Below are 6,939 nucleotides of genomic sequence, written 5' to 3' on the forward strand. Positions count from 1 at the left end.
TGTGCCTCCTGACGAGACATCAGTCCCACGTACCAGGCGGAACAGTCTAAGGAGTTGAACTTGAACCTGGCAGAGGACATGGTGCCAGGCCAGGGCTCTGGGGCAGTTCGGGGCAGCAAAGGCACCGATGGTGGAGGGCTGTCCGGTAGGAAGATAGGTTCTTCCTCGGGGTCCCTTTGCAGATGGGCTGCTGTCTTACTGCCGGGGGCTGGGGGAGCCACTGGGGCTGGCCCTCCAGCTGAAAAAAGCCATTGCTCTCTCCTCCCTGAATGGGCCCCACCGACATGAGCAGGCTCTGGACGCTGGTGGTGGACAACAGCCCTTCGATAGACACGATGCAGGGCTGCAGTGTGCTCTCTACCACCCGCAGATTCTGCTTGTTTGGCATTGGGCGCCCGCAGCCCATCGGCCCTGCCGTGCCCTGGCCTCTCCCGTGCACGAGGATCTTCTTGGCCAGGTAAAGTCCCTGGACGCTCTTGAAGCCTGGTGGGCCTGCCTAGTGCATGTGAGCCCCCACCAGCAGGAATTGCGGCTGCTGAAGGGCCCCCTTGGTGGATGATTTTTGTTGGCTCCTCTTTGTCCTTACCCCAAGTTGGTAGGGCCATAAGTACCTTACTCTGTCTCTGCCTCTTCACACAGATCTGAATCCAAGGGGGCAGTATAGTGGCGATATGCAACCATGAGGCTATGTATGGAAACTGGTCTGGATGTCCAGGGGTCTTTGTCACTACCCAGTACACAGCTTCCACAGTGGGGAGGTCTAGGGTCCCTTCCGAGGGCCATCCAACCCCGAAGGTAGGCCATTCAAACTCACAAAGCACACGAAGCTTTCCTGGGGTTAGCTTAACCCCATAATCCTCTGAGAAACCTTTCTCAAAATTTTTTAGCATACAGTTTAAGATGGTTAGCTTAGAAGAATGTCCTCCCATTTTGCAGGGAGTTTCCTTTAAATACGGAGCGGAGAGGCTGGTGTTAGTATATTTTTTAAAGTCCCAGGAACCTAGTTAAGGCAGCACAAAACACTGAAATTAATTTTGATGAAATACAGAATCTCAGTTTTCTGATCAGAAAACCTTTTCAAAACATTAGTGTCAGACCAATAGTCTAAGAAACATTAAACACAATTCTTAATTTTGCATCAGCTTACTTTCGACACAAATTTACATCCTTGTTTCCAAGTTTATTCCACACAAAACTGTACCTCAGGATTTTCCCTTCACAAACCTTCTTTCACACTTTCTTTATTCCCTCAGTTTGCCTCTTTTCACTCAATAACCAACTCTGAGACAAACATCTCCTCTTCAATTCTTTCAGAATGAGTCTCCAGACCTTATACCTTCTGTTACCAAGACATTTTCCTATTTTCTTTTCCACCATATATTTCAGGAATACCTGCCCCCATCTCCCATGACAGACAACTATCACGTCACAAAGGGGATGGAGGATAGGGTCGGGGAAATTTGAAGGGGACGTCATTCACTTCCCCCCATCTCCGGCTGCTCCCTTCGCAGGGATTTCAGGTGCCTCTTAGCACTGGCGGGTCGGTATAAACCCCCAATCTGGACCACTGGAGGAGACTCCTCTCAGAGATCCAGTGGGGCCACCATAAGCCATATGAGGTTCGCCTACAGAACTGCAGATTGGGGCTAACTCTCACTTCGTAGTTAGGCCACATCTCAGTCACTCAGCATTCACTCTCTTTCATACAACCTCCCACCATTCCTTAACGTGTCCACTAACTTGTGAAGGGCGCATGGTTGCCCTCCGGGGGGTGATGGAGCTCCCCCTCTTACTTAGTGTTAAGCTCTTCCTAACCTACGACGGTGATGCAAAGACAAACAAGAGTGGGTGCCCCCTCCACAGAAGAGAGCATTCACATACTCATCTGGCCATGTCACCTCGCCGGGAGCTTAGGTGATGCTTAGCCATAGTGGACTCTGCTTTGTGACTGGCGATGGGGCACTAGTCCAATGCCACCCTGGACCATATGCCATTCACCACGGACCTGCAGAGTGAGTCCAAATGAACTCCGTGGCCTGAGTTCAAATCAACCAATCAGCTTGTGTAAAATTCTTATATATAAGGGTGCCCAGACGTGTAGCTACAAACTTGTACCTAACTGATCAAGTTGACCAAGCTACTCATTCACTCACACAATCACACATAAAGTTAAAACATTTCTCCTCCCCGCCGGTATACCCTTCGGCTAGTGGGTGCCTGCCTCAACCTGATGCCTCCCCACTGAGAAAGCTCTTATTCACACACCAGGCTAAACAGTGCCTCCCCTCTGAACCTGGAATACTCACCAGGTTCCTTAGTGGAAGGCCTCTGGCCTAACCTGATGTCTCCACCACTGGGGAGACCCAGGGTCCGCCCCCACTTTTGGAGACTCCGTGAACCTGGAATACTTGTCAGATTCCCTAACCACTGTCTTCGCTCTGAAGATCAGGAAGGGATCAGCTTCCTGAATGGGGGCTGCCCTGGGACCCTACATTTTCCTCTCCTTACCTTGGTACCTTTTCCTCTTGCAGCCGTTCCTGGTGAGTTGGCCCTTCCCTCCTATGAGCCCAGTTGGTGACTCGGCCTCACCAGGAGTCGGGGCACCAATCTGAAAGAGAACCCGGAATATTGGTCGGGTGGTGCGCCTCCTTAGTCGTCTTGGTTCCCCTCTGCTTTGGCCAGGCCAAGCCACCGGTCCGGCGGCTCAAGGGGCTGGCGTGGTTGGAATCTCCAAAAATGCTGTGGAAAAATCCCAAAACTAGTCCAGCAAAGAACCAAGCAGTAACTCGGAGAGAAGGAGAAAGCAAGTTTATTATACACGGTCCCAGAGGAGATAACGCTCTGAAGATGTGGACCCCAAGCTCAGTGGCAACATTCCTTATATACAAGGATTTTACGTAAGCTGATTGGTTGATTTGAACTCAGACCGTTCCAAAGCAGAGGGACTTGTTATGGTTGTAAGTAGTAACCTTGGTAGAAGGGTGGGAGTTGCAGGAAGCGGGGAGCTGCCAGAGTACAAAGTGCTACAAGAGGTGGGAGCTGCTAGGGGTACAAATAGTTGCATTTCTAGGTAAGCAGAACAAAGTGCAAGTGAGTTCTTGCTTGAGCTCCTGCATGCAGCAAGCATATTTACAAAAGCAGAACAAAGAGCTGATTAGCTTTTTGATGTAAATTCCTCAAATTTCCTCTTCAAAGGAGAAATGAGCACCTTAGAAGGCAGGCATTTTGGTTTTCTCCACTTTGCGGCTCCTGAGGTGCCTAGCATAGCTTTTGCAAGTGGAAGACAACTAAATAAGACCTTTTTAAAACAGAAAGAAGAACTGGAGGCAAAAAACTAAGGATAGTTATAAAACAATCTTTTATCTGTAATTCCAAAGTCTCAAAAGTTTGAAAACTCATTCATGACAAAAGCTGACCTGAACTGACATGACCCTTTTTATATTTATCCTACTTAGTTTCACTGCAGAAATATTAATCTTCAAATGTTTGAGTATTTACTAATATATGACGTATGAATCATATTTATAAAACGAAAAAATTCTGAAATATGTCTGAGCCCAAGAGTTTCAGATACAAGTTAGTAAATTCTATTCTAATAATCCAGTTAGAAAATGGAAAGCAACTAGAGACTGAACTGAAAACATGTTAGTGAGAATAAAGAAGATAATAGAGAAAGACTGCTGAGGTGAAATAGAGAAGTCTTAGTCATTAAATGTACACTGAGTCCTGAGAAAAGTAAGAATAAAAATAGAAGACATAATTAGATCCACCTCAGTAAAAATACTGCAACTGAGGTAGCAGAAAAATATGGAAGCACAATTGCATGACCTATCTATGAAGAACCAAGGAAAATTTTCATTCTGGCTTTATGGCCAGATAGCTGAACTTCTCTTGTTTTAAGTTGTTTCCTTTTCATCTCACAAACACTGTTTCAAAGGAAACCTTAAACTGGTGGTTTCCCAACTTAACAGGGCTTCATAATTATCAGAAAAACTAATTTATTATGCAGATTCTTGGTCCTTGTCATAAAAATTCTGAATTTGTAGGTGTGGGATGGAGGCAAGGAATCAATCCTTTGTAATGAGTTTTCGAGTGATTCTGATGTAGATGGTCCTTACCTCACATTTTGAGGAACAATGACCTAAAACTAAATCAAGGACTTTTGAATATGAATTGATATGATAAATTTTTAATAGGTTTCATATTATCTGATGATTTTTCACATCTTCTGAATTTATTATTCATTGTGCTTTTTTTTTCCAACTCAGGAAGCTTCCTTTCTTCTGGGAGTAACAGAATAGGAAATACTTTCTCCATCTTTTTCAGTCATGGAGTTCTAGAGCCTTCAATCTTAATTCACTGCCTCAACGCAGAGTTGATTAGCCTGAAGTTGAGCCTGTGACATCAAGTGGTCCAATAAAGAGTCCTTAACTGGGAATTTTCTATCTGGACTCAAAGAGATGAAGAAAAGTCTTTCCTTGGTTGCCGAGCTTTAACATATGCCTTGAGGCTATCCACGGCCTTATCTGCCATGTAGGCGGTTCACAGTAAGAGACATGAACGTTAAGATGCAGTGAGAAAAGCAGAGGCAAAAGTTTGAGGAAGTTATTCTGGTACAATTTGAGTTCCTCATTCTGGTTGTTCAGGACAACCATAAGTCTCTATGTGTTATATGAAACTCAATATTCGCCAATATTTTCCCATGGCCTAAATGGTTTAGTTGGGTTTCTGACACTTGTAACCGAATTTGTTTTACTTAATCCATATGTTTATGTTTTCCTTATTTTAAAAAAATTCCGAATCAATGACTATATATGTTATTACGTGTTTCCAATTTTTCTATATCTGAATGTATCTTGATGTCTAGGACCTTCCTGAATAAAAGATGGCAGAAGCAGATCAACTCTGCTCTGTTCAATCATATAAACATCTAAGATTATTTTGCTGGTGTGAAGAAAACTAAAAAATATTATCGTGCAATGAAAAATCTTAATTATAAATTTTCTCATGGATCAGTAATTTATGTACAATATCTACATGAGGAAAACTATATAAGTCCGATGAAAGAAATCAAAGAGGAACTAAATGAACAGGGAGATATTTCATGTTCATGGATAGAAAGAGTCAATTTGTCAAGATGTCAGTTCTTCGCAATTTGATTATAGAGTCAATACAATCCCAACCAAACCTCAAGTTATTTTGTGGATATCGGCAAACTAAATCTAAAATTTATACAGAGGCAAAAGACCCAGAATAGTTAACATAATATAAAAGGATTACTATAAAGCTACAGTAATCAAGACAGAGTGGTACTGGTAAAAGAATACAGAAATAGATTAAAGGAACAGAACAAAGAGCCCAGAAATAGATCCGCATAAATATGGTCAACTGAATCATTGACAAAGGAATAGACAGCACAATGCAGAAATGATAGCCTTTTCAACAAATGGTGATAGAACTACAAGACATCCATGTTCACAAAGAAAACTAACCAATTTAGACACAGAATTTAACCATTCAAAAAAATAATTCAAAGTGAATCACAGACTCTAATATAAAATGCAAAACTATAAATCTCCTAGAAGAAAACATAGGAGAAAGCCTAGATGTCCTTGACTATAGCAATTACTTTTCAGATACAGCACCAACAGCATAACTCATATAAAAAAAAAAATGATGAGCGGGACTTCATTAAAATTAAACGTTTCAACTATGTTAAAGACACTGTCAAGACAATGAGAAGACAACCCACAGACTGAGGAAAAGTATTTGCAAAACATACATCTAATAAAGGACCGTTATCTAAAATGTACAAAGAACTCTTAAAACTCAACAGTAAAAAAACTACCTACCTTATTTTTTAAATAGGCAAAACACCTATTAGAATAGCCAAAATCCAAAGCAGTGACGAAACCAAAAGCTGGGGAGGGTGTGGCCATTTTATTCATAAGCAGGTATTTCCAAACTAACATTTAGACTGAAGTTAAATAAATCCTGAACGCTTTACTAATGTTTATTGTGTTGTTTGTCATTAAGGCCAATTATTAGAGACAACTAATATATAGGAGCCATTCTCATATCTAAGTCAGGACAAATCTGTATGTTCACTGCCATAGCCCAAATATTTATATTAGAACCCAGGATTGATGTCTGATGGAAATATGCTAAACAGGTGAGATCTTGTCAGGACATCAAAACAGACACAAGGTTTAATGCTTCTGATTATGAAATCTAACTTGCATTCATTACATTTCAGTGACAGACAATCCTTATTTCCAGCCTTCTAGATTCATCCTTTGGTAAGTGATGTGGGACAATGCATTTCCTTAGGTGCATAGGCCAAGCTTAATTCAGCAGAAATAATTTTCTTAAACAGTACCAGTCCCCCAACACTTGGTTCCACAGCTGTCTGGTGACATGACACACACATGGCACCTTGGTTTAATCTGCTGTCTGAGACAACACTGCATCATTTAGATCCTGAATGAATGACTTTCATTCCAGATATAATGGCTACCACCATCTTATAGAATGGAATATAAAGTAATTCTATTTTACATATTTTTGCTGTTTCTGAAATCCCTTTTCTCAACTAAGTTGGCATGGTTTACTGAGGTTTCATCAATCATCAGTCATCAGGACTCTGCATGAATGTAGCTAGGCTGCTTGTAAAGTAACTTGATTAAAGAACCACTCCATCAGGTCTAGGTTCTCTATCTTCATGTAAATAGTATATGCCATCACCTGGCATTTCAGATTATAAGTGTTATGTGACTCCTGGTGCTGAAAAAAGGTTTGGAAGCAACTGTGTAGATCCTGTTAGTCATGTGTTTCTATGGTTATTTATCAATATTATGACCATTCTTAGTCAATATATGATGGTTACAAATTATTCTTTTTAATTGCGAGGAGCTGTTTTCTTCCAAAGGTCATTTAGAA

The sequence above is a fragment of the Pteropus vampyrus genome, unplaced genomic scaffold (genome assembly GCF_000151845.1).
Source record: "Pteropus vampyrus isolate Shadow unplaced genomic scaffold, Pvam_2.0 Scaffold7, whole genome shotgun sequence".
In the NCBI taxonomy this organism is placed as follows: domain Eukaryota; kingdom Metazoa; phylum Chordata; class Mammalia; order Chiroptera; family Pteropodidae; genus Pteropus; species Pteropus vampyrus.